The sequence below is a fragment of the Lepisma saccharinum genome, chromosome 11 (assembly GCF_977018435.1).
Source record: "Lepisma saccharinum chromosome 11, izLepSacc3.1, whole genome shotgun sequence".
Lineage (NCBI taxonomy): Eukaryota > Metazoa > Arthropoda > Insecta > Zygentoma > Lepismatidae > Lepisma > Lepisma saccharinum.
In genome coordinates this window covers 40,110,862-40,128,985 of record NC_139239.1, presented here as the reverse complement: position 1 = coordinate 40,128,985, position 18,124 = coordinate 40,110,862, and the positions used below count along the sequence as shown (strand labels likewise).

The 18,124-nt window shown below is 39.1% G+C and overlaps 1 protein-coding gene and 1 non-coding gene across 2 annotated transcripts in view; both read left to right on the top strand.

Moving 5' to 3' along the window:
• The window catches only part of LOC145994734 (uncharacterized), a 230,918-nt gene that overhangs the window by 52,186 nt on the left and 160,608 nt on the right, over positions 1-18,124 (top strand). The window lies entirely within an intron of this gene.
• Positions 10,306-10,467, top strand: LOC145995408 (U1 spliceosomal RNA). The gene has a single exon (XR_014442463.1). It is a non-coding gene; the product is annotated as a U1 spliceosomal RNA (small nuclear RNA).

Here is an 18,124-nt window from a genome sequence, read left to right as displayed (position 1 = left end):
GAATGAATTTATAGTATTCATAATGATGAGATAAATTACTCACTTCCACAAAAAATCATAGCTCTAGGCTACTGTTGGCTCTATTTGTCACACTATGCAAGTTGGCCCAAACGTCCCTCATCAATGGACAGGTCCGTCACTGTCTGGATGACAATTTTTCCGCATGGGGCCAGTGGAATGGGTCAAAGTGTATACTGTAAAGATCAGGAAGAGTCAGTGCTCGAAGTGGGGGGAAGCGGGGAGATGACATCCCCCTCCTTGTCGCTTGTTACACCATGTTAAACCATAGAAGTATCCTTCAGCTGCCTCAAACCTCAGCACCCCCCCCCCCCCGGTCACATAACATTTTGCACTTCAAGCACTAGGGAGAGGCACCATATGGATGAACAAATTTTGCCGGACATTGTGCCCCGCAGTCTGCGGAAGACGCATACATCTATGTCTTGACATTGGTGTAGATGAAGAACACATTGAAAATATATTGTAATTGTAACAATAATATTGTAATTTACAAATTTGTAAATATTCATGCCGGATTTTTGGGCCATCCTATTTGCGTGCGCGCGTGTGTGTGTGTGTATGACCGTTGAACAATTTGTTCGAGCATTATGAATGGATAGATACTGTCAGTAGCGGCGATTGAGTTCCAAAACTGGGGGGAGGGGCAAAGTGTCAAAATTGATGGGGGGGCAAGAACAGAGAACAGTTTACTTTCCCTTGATAGCCTACATAAGGTTTAGCATAGTTTTGGAGCAAAAGTGGCAACGAGTGGGGGGCATCTGCCCCCCTCGCCTCCCTAATCGCCGCCACTGGATACTGTTTATCAACTTTGTTTACCAACAATGACGACGTTTGAAAGTAGACATAAAAGAAACCTTGATTTTGGAACATTATGTACCCATTAGAAAAGTGTATCGACAAATTTAGTCATATTCGCACAAAAGTCCATTCATATGCAACATTATGTGATCGCTAAGGACATAATAATAATAATAATAATAATAATAGGAACTTGAGTCAGCAAACACTTAACTATAATCTGACAGAGAAGATACACACATTGTATTATCCACAAATTATTCCAATAAATAACTTTTAGAGAATACCGTGTCAGTATTGCCGGTTCTTAAAAATTACTTATTGCTAGGTAGACTGTCTTTGGTGCAAGATAAGGAGCCACGTAATACTCGTGACTATACGTTAAAATTGTATAGTGCAAAGCGAAGCACACCATTTCTTTGTGACAGTATAATAAAAACATTTCCTGTCTGGAAAAAAAAAACGTTTTATCGCCTTATTTGTTATCTATTTTTATTATAGTCGAAATATTACACTTCAGAAAATTTCCTACAGTGTTTCGAAGTACGGACTTACAAAATGTAATCTTCAGTGTCAGAAGATTCTGCGCCGATATAATTGGTTTCGTTATCTGACGCGCTGATGCGACGATTACGCTATGATTATAAATAGAGCTGAACCGATATCGATGCCGGTGTATCGGAAAATATCGGTTGGAATTTATTTACCGATACCGGCCGATACTCCACAAATATCGAGATACTTTTATGGAGTCTCATTATCCTGGAAATTATGAAAAATCGAAGTTTCTTTTCATTTGCGCCAGTTATGTGTAAAAGGACTGACATTTGTGATAACATAACATGAAATTTAATACCTTTGATATGATCCATATTTTTATGTGACGTCACCAGTAGAAGATATGTCACTAAAGTATTTATTTTTGTAAAAGAAAGCGTAATTTCTTTGTTATTATATGTAATAATGCACCTTGTTTGTAATGTATATCTTTTGTTTAATGTTTATTGTATTTTATGCTCTGTTATGAGTAGTTTAATGTATCTTCATGTTTGCAAGAGTGCACTATACGAATTTGTATTTCTAAAGATGTATAGATGTCAGTTTTGTTGATAGTATCCTTTTGTAGATAGTGAGTGATTCATCTGTACTTTAATCTGTGTTCTCGAAAAGAGTATAAAAGCGAGGATATCGCGTAAGATCTCATCACACTTTTTCGCCACGGATCGACGAATCTTTTAAAATTAAAAAGAACTCCTCGATGTTGTGCATACATCTTGGTATGGTAGTTCGGGGCGCAAGCTAGGCCTATGTGATCATAGGTACGCCGATAGCCATGCATTGATGATATGCACAATACTGCAACCATTCTACGTCAAATAATAAAGTTAGCCTAAAGATTAATTTGGAAATAAAAGGCTAAAGAGCAAATATTGGCTCAGTTATCATTGCATATCTCTTGGTGTGGTAGTTCGGGGCGCAAGCTAGGTCTATGTGATCATAGGCATGCCGATAGCCACGCATTGAGTTTATGCGTTTTAATTGAGTCAATTCATCGACAAAGCGAAATCCTCGCCTTCGTCTCAAGTATATTTGCATTATAATTGCAATAAATAAAGAATAAAACCTTTCAGTTTATACATACTGCAGTAATGTGGTTTTATTTCTCTGTGCTGTGAATATTGTATTTGCTAACACTATCCCTGTACCTGAGAGGAGTCTGTGTACTTCACCGAGTCTCATCGTTCACTCTCATTATTAAGTTAATATTAATAGTATAATAATACGAAGCGTGAAGTAATTTCAAGAACGTGTCACCTTGATGTAATTCTTGAACCAGTGGCGCCACTTTTGCCTCCGCACTATTCTAAACCTTATCTACACAGGGAAAGAAACTGTCTTTGCCTCCCCCCCCCCAGTTTTGGCACCTTGCCCCCCAACGGTTTTGGAACCCAATCGCCGCCACTGTCTTGAACATTTTAAAGCAAAGATCTTTGTTAATTGATGCAGAGTAATTAAATTACAGTGGATTTACTTACAAGCTAATGAATCAATATTTTGAACAACTCTTAATTATTACGATTTTGAAGCATCGGTATCGATGAGAATCGGTGAGAATATCGGCATCGGTGTCGGTTCAAAGTGATATCGGCTCAAAGTTATAAACCAATTTTTGGGTAGAAAAAACAGAGCGTGACGATTATGCAGTGAAATACGGTATACTTTGCAATTTCCCAAGTAAATTGAATTAGTAACTGCATTGTTATTTGATCTGTGCATCCGATGGCTCTTTTCATGCCGGAGTTTCAAGACGTACCAATAATTGCTCCACAACAACGATAGCCGTGAAACTTTTTATATAATCATTTCCTCGTTGCTGGCCATTAGAGTGGAAAGAGTTGAGCAAATATTTACGGAAATAAGTTGTTAGGAGCCAACTTTCTTATACGCTGACCTTCGTGGAGTAAAAAAAAACAATCAGTATGGCGTAAATCTGTGAACAGGGAACACCGTTGTTAAGCGCAGGATATTATTTTATTTCCATGTGAAAAACAGGACATCCTTTTTTACAATGTGAGTACTCAGTTGTTGTTATTTACGATATTGCAATTATGTTGTTCTCATTTTCAGACAGCGACGAAGGCTTTATAACCATCGACTGCCGGCAGCTTAGTAATATTGGGATGTTATGAATTCTACATTTTTTGCCTAAGCTAAGAAAATAGCATATTTTTTTGCTTTGAAAGAAAATGTTAAAAAAGTGAAACACAACTTACTATGTATATATTTTTTTAATACTAAACTGCGCTACTACATAAAACGTACGTATGTACTAACACTCTTATATCAAATACATATTGAATATGTATATGAAGTTATTACAGAGAGTTATTTTAGATTTTTCACAATGAAAGCCAATGGCATGAGAAGACAGATGTAGTGTTCCGTACCCATTGCCACAGAGGTAGCCAAAATACTGATCCATCTTCATGTAGTCATGAAGATGAATCACTACAGTATTATGGTATTACACTTATGCTCGTACAAAGGTCTGTGCTAATTTATTACGTTGAAATGTAAATATAATAATTTGAGTAGCCATTCTTAAATCAGAAATTATATAAGTTTTTATTCTTTATATTCAAAACCACGGACAAGTAGTTTTTTTCGTTATTCAGTTTAACCAGTTAAGAGACTTATTGTGCTTGGTATCTATTTGTAGGGGGTCAAGGAAAATAGGTAATGAGAGAATTTCAGTTTCTATTTTTCAAGATTGGTCTCAATGCAGAACCGTGGCTACACCGGATTGTTATCATCATCTTCGATTACGTCTCTTTTTTAATAAACAGGAGCAAACAGAATCTATGCGAACCCGTAAGTGACCCCTTGCATATATTAAATCAATTGTTCCTTAAATAGCTACGCGCTTTCCTCAAATTTAGAAAAGCTCACTCATTAACACAAAATTGTCCTGCGACAGGAAGTTAGAACTTCGTGTTTGACTTTACTTATGTCTGTCGGTTAATATGTCGTTTGGTAATTTACAATACATTGCTATGCAGTATATCGAGTTCAATTAATAAGGGATAGTCATTAATATAGTAACACTTTTTACTAAAACATTGAAAAAAATATGCCTGTGCTTAAAATATTACATAACGCACGACGAGGAATTATTTTATAATTGACATTCTAATTAATAAGAATATATTACACACACACATAATCATTTTATCAAAACATTGATGATATGTATTTTCGATTTTAACCGCTTCTGATTTTTACACGGCCCTACAGTGGCGTCCCCAGGATTTTAGAAAGAGGGGGATTACATGTACTTTTTTTTTGATAGTCAGTCCTCATTTTGCCATATTTTCTTGCCTTTTACGTTATTTTTTATTAGGAATACTGGGCCAAAGGGGGGTTATGACCCAACCAATCCCCTCTCCCTTTGGCACGTCACTGCACCCCTACATTACTTGCTGCCTTGCATATTGCATATCGCATCGTCATTAACAAATCGTGTATAAACTGCTATCAAGTCATAAATTTATACCTGTGACTTTCATAGAAATGTTTAAACTGTGAGCGGAGCTAACAGCAAACATTTTACAAAAGCTATTTCATTGCAAACCGACATTCCATAACAATATTAAATTATCAGGGCTGCAATGCTTTCTAAAACGCTATGTCCTGTAGCTACTCTTATCCATTTTTTTTCTTTATCGCTCTTTAGGCGTCCTCTTATCAATCCAACGGTCGTGTTCGTCCCTTCCTTGCTATAGCTCCAGTAAATTTAATATTTGTGCAACAAATGAAATCACAAATGGCTATCAACTGCTTTTTTTGAGCAATTAAAGTTCATTTTTTTTTTGTTTGAAGTTTAATGAAGAAAAAAGATGAAGATATAAGAAACGATTGAAATCTCTTTAATAATCGAAATATGTGTAAAACATGTTGTATTTGAAATAAATATTTTTGACAGAAAAATACCAAAACACGCCAAACGTATCATAATATTTGAAGGGTCGAGACTTTTCTGAAAAAAATAAATAATTAAAAATCAGCGCTTTTCTACGGCAGATGGAAACATCGGTGGCAACACTGCTCCAGAGGGAAGAAATTCGCACAATGAACAAAAGGTGGCAGCACAGCATAGAAAGTGCTGGAAGAAATGCGTTACGCCGAGCGAAGAAATTCCGGCTACGGCCGAGAGATGGCAGCAAATAACAACAAGCTTTTTAATGCTTCGCGTAAAGAATACTGTTTTACGTCAACTGTAATTATTCATGCAGGACACAAATTAAATGAACAAAAAAATTCCTGGACTTCCGTTCTACATAATTAGTGTTGGAAAGTTACTTTTTAAAAAGCAACCCATTTAGAGTTATGCTGGGCTGCGAAAGTAACTCGGTTACAATAATTAATTTCAAAAGTATCTCAGTTACTGTTGCAATTACCTTTTCTGAAGACCATTTAACTCTCATAACAAGTTTCGTACATGAACTACAAACGGGTTGCAGACCTCCGTGGCGGAGTGGTTAGCATAGCGCGCTACCACGCAAGGGGTCGCGGGTTTGAATCCCAGTCTTGGCACGGGTGTTCTCTGTGAGTGTCCCTTCATCAATTTCATCATATCATCATCCATTCTTATAGTCGTGATTAGCCAAAAGTGTAAAAGAAAGTAACGCTAAATAACAAAAATAAGATTGTAAAAAATACAAACGGGTTGCTCCCTTCTCCTCATTGATAACCTAAAATTAATTTTCACTAGGTTATCTATAGATGAGAAGATACCAGGTAAACACCTACTTATAATTAAACAAAAAAATATTTAGCTCGCAATGATTTTGTTTGCATGGTGATATAATATCAATATTATTAGCAAGAATTACTTACTGTCCTGTGCTCAGAAACATTTTCGAGACGACAATGCTCGAGATTGAACTGAAAGAATGTAGCTCTTCGTTAGCTACTCACATGCTTATTAGAAAACTAATGGAAGCAACCTCAAGAGTCGCATTATATTCTTCTCTATTATTAAAAATGCTTCATTAAGAATTCATATCAAGAATTCTACCATACTAGCCACAGCAATAACATTTCAATATAGTCGATCAAAGCGCGCCCATTCGCCGTTCAAAAAATTCTCATTGCCAATCCAGACAGTAGCAAGTCTAATGTCGTATGACCAGTTCAATGGATTACTGAGGAAGGACCTACAATACAATGAGTTTTCTACTCGTGTACCGCCCTTGCAAGCGGACGGTAAGTATAAAGGGGGAAACTGGTAAGGCAAAGAAATATAAATCTCCAGGAAAAACAACTTGACCCCAGTGGGTTTATGAAAATACGAATCGATACTTCAACACTGAACTTGTTTGTTCTTGAGAATATGGTGATTCTTATGGAAACACCCTGAAATTCCTACAATATGCAGTGCTCCAAGTGAGACCTTAAGTGGTCGACTTTCGATCTGTCCACCGAAGTTTGAGAGTTCGAATCTCACCCTGGTGATGGACAGTGACGGATTAACACGCCAAACGTATTCTTGAAGGGTTTTATTTGAAGGGTCGAGACTTTTCTGAAAAAAAAATGAGAAAAAAATCAGCGCTTTTCTACGGGAGATGGAAACATCGGTGGCAACACTGCTCCAGAGGGAAGAAATTCGCACAATGAACAAAAGGTGGCAGCACAGCATAGAAAGTGCTGGAAGAAACTCATTACGCCGAGCGAAGAAATGCCGGCCGGCTACGGCCGAGAGATGCTGCAGCATTAGGCCCATTCCTGAAACAGGCCCAGATGAAAACAGACGAGAATTTTCCGAAAGCTGAACAGTTTTCTTTTGCTATATTAACCTGAAAATAAATCTTAGAATGAAATTTGGAGCCCCAATTTCGGACGCCTAGACACAGCGTTACTTATTATACACTTACTATTATTCTTTGCGCTGTGACGTAACTTTGACGCCGTTGTGTTTATTGTTCACCGAAGATTTCAAGTTAATGTTATCAATTTTACGTTAAACAGTTGACTTAGAAAAAAGTTGACGAGCTGTATCTTTGCGGGTGAACCCTGCCCAAACCTGGCTGCGCAGTAGCAAGGGGGAGGATCTACCGGCTGCGCGTCATTATCCTTGCGTTCTGTCCTTGCTGTCGACCACCCAAAGGGCGAGTAGGTGGCAACTACATAAACGTATCTCTCTCACACTCTGCGCGGAGTAGCCAAGGCCACCCGCAAAGATACAGCTCGTCAACTTCTAGTAAAGCATTAGGCCCAATTTCGTCTTAATCCTGCCCAGGTGATGGGCGTTCTTTGTGACTATGCTGTAAAACCAACTTTGTTCAGGAAAAACCGAACAAATTTGGTTCTTCGCACTGGGGCATTCATGTCAATGTCACAGTGAATGACTGTAAACAAAGAAAAAGAAAATAAGGATAAATCAAAGAAAATCGGGGGAATCCATAAAAAAAAAGTCGCGGAACGACGCCCCGGCTTAATTTTCAGGTACTGGGGCATAAGTGCATACCTCCGAAAGTATGGGTGGAGGGGGGCATATTTTGGAGGTTCCCTCCTTTTTTTCTGTTCTTTGTGACTGTCCGTTCATCAATTTCGTTTAATCAACACTCGGTTAAAGGAAAATACAAATCACCACTCGAGGTGGAGGAGATTGTTTTCGCCCTTTGTCGATTGAAATTGAAGTGAACAACCCTTTTTAGGGCTCAATGAGAACTGTGCACGGATTATCGAAGGATGTGTTATCTTTTAAGAAAAAAAAACAAATTGTATAAGGAGGAATATTTTGAATCACCAAAATTTACAATTGAAGTAGGTCTATATGAATTTGTATTAAGAGTTCAAAAGCATGGACATAACTTGGACGTAATTTTGAGGGTCAGATACGTATCTGGAAATATGGTTATTTGGAGAGGGGTCAGAATCATGTGCCTCATAATAATAATAATGTTTAAATTATTATAATTGTTAAATTAATTAAAATAGTATTACTTATTCAAATTAATTAATATATTTTTATTACATGAATAGGTTAAAAGGCGGTATAAGTATAGTGATATAACAGCACGTATTCATTTATCGTAGTTTTCGTATATTTAAGTTCGGCAAAATGTGTATAAAGAAAACTCACCAAAAAAAAGCAGCCCTGACAAGGAAATTAATATCAAATAAATAAATGAGTTGAGTTAGTGTTTTAAATCCACTTTATGCACAGTAAGGCTAATCGGGACTGGACCTACAGTTTAAAGTGGGATCCGAACCACTATGTGCCTCCACCGGGTATCGAACCCGGGACCCCTAGGCAACGACGCTACCACTGCGCCATCGGGGAGGCATCCAAATAGATAAAGAATTGAATATTTATTGAATATAGAAAAGGATGTTAGATGCAGTTAACGAAAAGTAAAGGTTCTGGTAATATTTTATGCATAGTTATAGATCTTGCATAAATCATCTTCGGTACTGTCAAAGTCGTATGTTGGCAATATTATTATTGCCTTCCAATAACTTCTGTGCAAATAAATAACCCTCAATCAAACAATTACATTTTTATGAATTAAATTTAGTTATTTTATTATTTTTAATTATTTATTCTTTGTCTTTCGAGGGGAGGGCTCCAGACCTACCCCCCTGGGGTTGGGCCTTCATCGAAATATAACCATGGTTGTTTCCCAGCTTGGGGTACAAACTTCCTGCTCCTCCCTAGCTTTCCACAGTGACGTCGCCAGAAAATATCATCATTTATCAATATGTCCTGTCGCCCACCAAAACATTTTCAGGGTCCTCGGAAGGAGGTACGGTTGTCCCCTCCTCCCAGTGGCGGATCCAGAAAATACAGTTGGGAGGGGCGAATTTCAGTCGGGTACTTCCACCTCACCGACCTTTCCTAACCTACAGTTGCACTGTTTTATGTAAACAGTTTATCGTACTGTAAAAAGGAAACAAGCTGACTTCCATATGTAAAAAGGAAACAAGCTGACTTCCATGTTCTAGAGATTAGAGTATTGTTTCACAAAAATAGGTGCCCAGGGCTGAAATAGATGGTTCATGTTGTGTAAAATGAAAAAAAAAAAATGTTAGTAACAACTGGAGTAGTTGTATACTGATTTATTGAACATGCGTATTTTTCGGGAGCGTAAATATTTATTTCTTGAACTTGTTTGGATGGGCAATCAGGGGGTAGAGATATTCTCTGTAGGGGTCTCGATCCCATTTAGAGGCACATTGCACCGTTCTTAGGATCCAAATTTGAACTGTAGATCCAGTTGCGATTGACCTATCTGAGGATAAAGTTGATTTAAATCAATCATTGATAAACATTTACTCGCCATTGAACATGGTGATAAAAGAACGTTTGAGCCTTCAAAAACATTAGGCATAGTTGGGAGGGGCCATCGCCCCTATCGCCCTCTCCGTGGATCCGCACCTGTACTCCTCCCCCTTTACTGCGCCCTTGCATGTAACTTAAATGGCACATCAATATATAAGAACATATAAAAATAAGTGTCTCGGCGAAATTAGCCCACGGCGCCCCCTCTTGGGTTTCAGAGAGGGCCTTACGCATCCCCCACAACTACTTTCGATAAACCGCCTTTGCTCCCACCAAAATTCGGACAAGCATCTCGCAGGAATGCAGCTATGGATTTCCACTCATAGCACTTCCAACGCTGCGCTTTGGATGGCTTTGGCGAACCACAGCGGACTACGGACGAGCATAACGGTGTTTCAAATTGTACCGCTAGATGGTAGCACATATAAATGATAATATTCACAGCAGTAAATATCCACTAATCGTCTAATATTTGCCTAATTCCTGTACAAATGAATTGTACTTTAATACTATCTCAAACATATGTACACATTAGAGGAAGTGAAGGCATACATTTAATTACTATATTAAACTCTGTGCCAACTCCCGATGGCGATTTGAACAGAAAATTTGATTGGGGTAAGAAATTTGTTGTGCAACGCATACTTACCTGGCGTAGGGGCTACCGTGATCAGCAAGGCGGTTCCCCCGGGGTGAGGCTCTTGCATTGCACTTCGCTTGGGCTGACCCCCGCGAATATCCCAAACGTGGATATCTCGGGCGCGTAATTTTTGGTAGTAGGGACTGCGTTCGCGCCGTCCCTTAAAAGTAAATGAACAACACTAATTAATATAAAATAGAAATACACATGTGCTTTTTTTCAGTTTCCATATTAAAAGTTAGCAACTCTTTTTATAATTACTACTAGAAGTAAATTTATTATTTAGCATCGTTTTCTGTATCTAGTTTCGGCTAATCGCTCTCAAAGTGTGCCCACGCCAAAGCAATCGGATCGTGATAGTTTTTGGAATAAATGATAACTATGAAACTGTTACTCGGTTATTATTTTTTCCAAGCATCTCGTAACAAAATAGATACGTGTCTACATTTTTGCAAGGAAGGAAATATTCTTGTAAAATCTTTAATAACATATTCTTCTATGATAAAAGAATGAGGAAGCTTTTTACCCTTAAAGTTGTGAGAAAAACATATTATTATCGCCAAAGTCATCACTTGGGGCGAATTTATATGCACTAAAAAGTCCAAAAATATGCATTAAGAACAGACAAAATATGCACTATAAATTTTAAAATGGTTTCATAAAAAAGAATTGTATTACGATGTACATGTGATTTATTACTGCACTAATACCCTCTCACTTCGCGGGGGACATGCCACTGTCCACATAATTCCAAGATTTGGAGCAATTCACGCCTATAGACCTATGTTTCCAGCGTATTTGGCTAATATAAATGTTTTTTTGTTGATAAACACTGTTTACAAAGCCTTTATCCCAAATAACAGAATCATACGCTAGTAAAAATGCACTCCATTACTTGCGAAATCGCACTTGGTTTATCTACAAACAAGCAGACGTCAGAAGTATGAAAATAAAGTCAGAACTTCACCCCAAGTCACATGCCCTTGTTTACATTTACTTCGATTTTACAGTGGATGAAGCATAGCACACACAATGTAGTATTTTGAATATCTCCAGGTCGGGAGGGGAGGTGGAAGCATAAACATAAACGTGTAGCATTCCCCCGAAGGATAAACAGTTGCTACCATATTGAGAAACACCCCCTTTATCTATCCTGAAACAAGTAGGCACACACACATATTTACGAAGAGAGAATCAAAATCTAACCAACAACCCTGCTGTTATCACTGGAACTGTAAATTGTTTTTTTATGATTGTGATTGGTGGGAGGGTGGTTTCCTTGATCTTTGCAACAATTGTAGTTTCCAGTTTGACTTTAACTCAAACTGGGGCGATATAAGTTACACTTGACACAAAGGACAATAAAAATAAAGAGGCAAACTTGAAATAAACGCTGCATTAAACTATTTCCAATATATGCAAGTAATGTGCACATTAAGCTCAAATATTAACTAACACTTCAAATATCCATATATAGGAACTATGAAACTTTGCCAGAGCGTTCCAAGTTAAGTGAAACGAATGAATCCGTTTAAAGCACATGAATTTTCCACAAGGAAAAAAAAAACATGCAAATGTACAAAAATCCGGCCCCTAGTCATCACTGCATGTTCCCGACTGTAAGCAGCGTACAGTGATACAGCGTATCCTATGTTCTCAAATCTGAACAAAACAATATCTGTGTTGCAAATGTCAATCAGCAAGGAAGTATATAAATAAAGCTTTCCCATAGAAACTGAAACCAGGGCATTCTGTATCTGTTCTCAAATCTACTCAGTGGTGTACGCAAGATTTTTTTCGGGAGGGGCTGGAATTGTAAAGGTTGATAGTACATAGCTGCTTTCTAGGGGGCGGGAATACACAATAAAATATTTAGTATATTTAGAAATGTTCACTCTCAGAAATATGCGTTTAGAATTTAGGTTTTTCCCGAGTTTTTCACTGTTTCTTTATTTGAAAATGTTGATTTTCTCAAAAATTTCGGAGGGGGCTGTAGCCCCCATCAGATCCCCCTCTCTATACGCCAGTGAATCAAAATTGTTTCTTCGCAAGCTTGCGTTGCAGCGTGTGCTTGTTTCGAAACTCGAGCGCCGTGATTTTTTTAAAAAGCAACGGTACTAGAAATTTAAATGTTGAAATCCGAATAAGAGACAAGGGACTTTGACTTTGTTTAATTGTGGTGTTAAGAAATCACTTATTGAAGGTATTTCTGAAGCAACAGATGATTCATCCACCTGAAGCCTTCAGAGAGATCTTCAGGATGTACAAAAGGAAAGGAAAATCACCAGCACATTGAAGAAAAAGTCCGCATTCATTCGTAAGTACGTGGACAGCTATTATTAAAAAAAAAAGTTTTATACAATGATCTGACACTGACTTATTTCTCCGAACTCGATGTGCCATTTCTGCTACTTTTCTGGGAAATTAAGTGATGAAGCCATCGCCGACTTATCCGACATCTTGACACTAAACATTCCGAGTGAACGAAGCTATTAAATTATTTATGCGTAAATGACAACAGTTAATCGTTTATACAACATTGAAAGTTGCATTTAAATCTAAAATACAACACACCTACACAAGGTACCTTATTAAATCAAGCCATAAAACAAGTTGGCCTATATTAATACTTACCATATTATCTGTATTACACAAACCGTTAAACACATGTTTACCACATGTTAAAAAATGAACGTTAAAATGTTGTAAGGTAAAACTATAAATTAATAATAACAATAATAGTAATTTAATGAAAAATACTACATGAGTAAAAATAGTGTATTCATAGCCTACACGTGCACAAATCATAATTATTATATTTAGTTTCTACTGCAGAATTTCGGCAAAATAGTGATATCCCGTTACTTTTCCCCTCTACCAGATGTCAATTCTAGTTACGAGGCAGATGTAATTTTAAGGGGCTCATTTAGAAGAAAAATTACCTAAAATTGGTGTGTAGTGGAATCACATAAAACGTGCGGGGGGGGGGGGTAGTGGGTCACAATTTTTTTTAGGGATAACTACAAAAATTGTTTGCATGTGGTTGTGAAATATATATTATTTTAAAATAATTTTACTTTGGATAGTAAGTGGACACACTTTCTGAACAGAGTGTCTGATTAGCTGTTAAACATCAATGCATGATGATCCTGTTCTTTGGTACAAAAACCTAAAATAAGCCCCAGCAAATAGTCATCATTTAGTGCTTTGTAAACAGACATTATCTGTAAAAGATACAAATGACAGAAATTCAATATTTTTTCATTCTTGATATTGAGCCGTTATATTAGCTAGCTACACTGGAAATATGGATCTACAAACGGGAATTCCTTCAATTTTAGAAGAACGTTGGCAGTGGAATGCCGGAAGGAGAGGGAGGGGGTATTGGTGCGGTTATAATGCATATATGGACCATAATACTCACCTTTAGGACACATTTTAAAATATTATAGTGCATATTTTGCCTGTTTTTAATGCATATTTTGGCCCTTTAGTGCAGATAAATTCGCTCGTTATGATTACCTTGTAAGATGCGAACCTGTGTTGTTAAAATACATCCAGCTATAATTCCTTTGGAATACGACAAAAATGAACATAAGCTTTTCCTAAAGCTACTAGGCACCATCTAAACAAGAATGGGTTAACAATGTTCAGAATGTCCAGTCTTGCCAATAGTTTAATTTTGGTTACCAGGTAACTCAACTAAACATTTTCGTTTTTGACACAAAATTTTCCGTATGCTAATTTGCAACTCTCGACTAGAAATTTTAAGTGAAAAAAAATTTCCATAATTAGAAGATGGAGTCGTCTAATACCGAGGAGGCTGTGAAGAAAGTAATCTTGGATGCCATTGAGGAACTTACACAGAAAGGATGCACCAGAGAAGATATTAAGCACTACATCCAGCAACAGGGAGATTCCGCCATATCCGATGATATCGTGGAGAAGGTTCTCGAGAATCTAGTGAGCACCGGATCTCTGCAAACAAACGGCGACAGATTCTATCTATCAGAAGCCGAAAGGGTAGATGCACCTCATGACTGCCCATCCTGCCAAGCAAAGAAGCGAAAGAGGTGCCAACGTCGAAGGTCGTGCCCACCAAAATGCAAGAAACCGTGTCCTAAACGGTGTCCGAAACCATGCCCAAAGCCATGTGCGAAACCGTGCCCGACCTGTCCGAAACCGTGCGCAAGGTGCGCATCCGACAGCGAGGTGTCCAGCAGCGGCGAGGAGGACTCCGGATCCGATTACACCTCGGACGACGTTCACGACGCCATCGTCGAGCTGGTGCAAGGAGGTGGTGTCCGAGGGTGCACCATGACAGATATCAAGAAACACCTGCAGAAGGAAGGGGTTAACGTGTCCGGCGAGGAGCTGCACGCCGTTCTCGACTCTCTGGTGGAACAAAAGAGACTGCAGCTTCAAAACCGTCGTTACACCATCAAGCCAGATGATGACGCCGAGGAAGAATCTTCCGGCGGGGAACAAGAATGTCCATCGTGCCAGAAGAAGAGAGCGTGCAGAAAGAAGCAGCCTTGCAAAAGGAAACCACGATGCCCGAGGAAGAAGATCTGCAGCAGAAGCTGGTGCGATAAACCAAAAAGAGGCTGCAAGACAGGATGCCCACAGTGCAGCGAGGGACAGCCACAGTGCGAATCCGACTCAGGTTCGGAAACCGACTCCTGAGACTCCAAATGCTCCTTGAATTATACATTTCATGACTAATTTCATGTGTCTCGAGATCTCATGTGTAATCATTTTGAAATTTCTTTTTACTGTTACGAACATAATAATATCCTGGTAATTGTAGCCTGGATCAGCAGACTTAATAAAGTTTTTATACTATTCTTGTTTTTTAATTGGGGTAAAATGCAACTGTAATTAAAAGCTCTACAAGACATTCGACATTGTTTCAATGGTATGCTTAGTTGCATGTTTATATGTCTGAGCTCATTCAAAAACTGCTAAAAGAAGAAACTTTATTATGCACTCAGTCTGTGACCATGAAAAAATCAGAATTTAAGATATCACGAAATATCCAAAGCATTACGAGTCTGTCTGTCTGTGTGTGATTCTCCTATGTACACGCTGTAAAAAGATACCATAGTTCCAATCCTAGATTTGATAAATATGAAAAAAAAAATCATTGGCAATTTTAAGTTGAAGTCTTGTGGTGTAAAGGTGAGTATTTCAGATAATGTATCCAAACCCTTAAGCATTTTATATCCATAAGAGGTCCAGAACAGTGGCGACTCATGGCTTTTTTTTAGGTGTAGGAAGAAGTTACGGTAATCCGAGGACGGTTTGAAAAATGCAAGGGTCGTTCAAGGTTGACCGGGATTTTCGTACGTAAAAAATCGATGAATAGCCGGATCATGATGAAACGTGCGGGTGACGTAATGTATTCCTTCGCGAGTAACTAGCGCCCGGCATGACGTATTTCGCGCATGCGCAGCAGTTGCAGCGAACATGGCGGCAAGCAGTGTGTCAGTGGCTGTGGAGCAGCGGTGTGTAATCAAATTTCTCGTGAAGGAGAAAGTGAAACCAGCTGAGATTTTCAGACGATTGCAAGCACAGTATGGTGAACAAACGATGTCGCGGACAAGAGTGTACGAATGGTGTGAGCAGTTTCGCGAAGGACGGGAGCTGGTGACAAATGAAGCGCATGGACACATTCGCCCCACTGCAGTCACACCAGTGAATATCGCACGTGTTGAGCAAATGATTCTTGAGAACCGGCGAGTAACAGTGCGGGATATTGCTGCCGAGGTGAATATCAGTGTCGGGAGTGTTGAGACAATCATTCACGACCACTTACGCTTCCGCAAAATCGGTGCAAGGTGGGTTCCCCGTCAGCTGACATTCGATCAGAAGTGGACACGCAGGACGGTCTGTGAACAGCTTCTGAATCGGTTTCGAGCAGAAGGTGATGAATTGTTGCAATCCATCATCACGTGTGATGAAACATGGTTGCACAATTCAACCCCAGAGACCAAAAGACGCAGCATGGACTGGCGGCATAAAGGTTCCCCGCCCCCCAAGAAAAGAAAAAGGCAGCCGTCCGCTGGAAAGATCATGGCAAGTGTCTTCTGGGACATGAAGGGCGTTATCCATGTGGATTTTCTGGACAAAGGGAGCACGATTAATGCCCAGTATTACTCCACATTGTTGAGTGGTGCTGTACGAAAGTCCATTCGCAAGAAAAGACCTGAGATGTTGTCTGGAAATGTCATTCTTCTCCATGACAATGCCCGCCCTCACACGGCCAATGTGACAACAACAACTCTGGCCGACATGCGCTGGGAAGTTCTGCCCCATCCCCCACTACAGTCCGGATTTAGCCCCCAGTGATTATCATTTGATTGCACCCCTTAAAGACCATCTGGGAGGGAAGAAATTCACGACAGACGAAGCACTGCGGAGCGATGTCCTCCAGTGGCTACGACAACAACCAAGTTCTTTCTACGCCAAAGGAATTCGGGAGCTGCCAGAACGATGGCAACGGTGCCTCGGCGCGCACGGAGAATACTTTGAAAAACTGACATAGTTTGGTGTTTCTTCTGCTACCTATTTCCTCTGCAGAAATAAAAGTCCCGGTCAACCTTGAACGACCCTAGTACATTCAATTACAGTCACGCGTATCCCTTGTACGTACGTACTATCCATTGTATTTAGAATGTTAGCTGCAGGCCCATGCAAGGAGCCCTTGCTTTGTCTTTATCGGGCAGGATAAAGAAATGATAGAGGATGGATCGTGGCATGGTTGTACAAAGCTTGTCGCTGTGTAGGCAGGCATATAATCCCTTTTATTTGAAACATGTCCGTTGGTGAACTAGAAATTAGATTTGGACATAATTTTATTTTTATTTCCTGAAAACATATTACTTTGAATTAGATTTCCCTCTCCCAGATACTTACTTTGTAGATTGTGCTAGATTTTACCATTGTGCGAGAAGCAGGGTGCTAGTTGCCAACAAAGATCAAACTGTGCCATGTTTAGTTCCATTTTTCTGGGGTTGGTATCACTGATTGAGGAAACTCTCGATGCTTCCTCGCTGGATACTCTAAAACCGCGATCTTCCCCCTGCCCCCTTTCCGCTCCTCATCTGTTTGTAGTGCTACCAGCGAGGTTCCTCAGGCGGAGCAAAGCCTGGGAGTCCATCGTCTTTGGGCTGCGGCTGTAGCGAGTGACAGCTGTCAACTCTTGACAGTAGCTAACCTAGGCAATTGTACGTGCATTGCTCTCATTATTTTATAACGCGCATTATTATTAAACTCCTAAAAAGGAAGAGAACTGGAAGCAAGTATAAATGAACTGTAGGAAGTTCCTCACTTCATACACGGAGGAATCGTCACTGAACCAGAAGAAAAGACTAGGAATTTTCGTCTTAGCTTCTCCTACAGTTAACAGTTCATTGTAGGAAAATGGCATCTGTGCTTAATGAAGTCCTGTCTCAATCTATTAAAATTATTAATGATACAAAAACAGTGCTTTAAGCACAAGACTATTAAAAGCATTATGCGATGAAATGGGCTCTGATCATCAAAATCTTCTTTTGAATTTGGAAGTTCGTTGATTGTCCCGCGGTATATTTATAGGTTATATGAACTGCGAAAGGAAGTTGAGCTGCTTCTAATTGTTAAGCCATTATTTCCAGGATAACAAATGGGTAGCCAAGCTGGCATATCTCAGCGGCATATTTTCTTACATGAACGAGTTGAATTTAACAACATTTAACGCTTGAGTCAATTGTAAAGAAACCAAACTCTGGCCTGATTTTGACTGTTGGAGGAAGCAATGAAATGTTTCAGTCGTACTT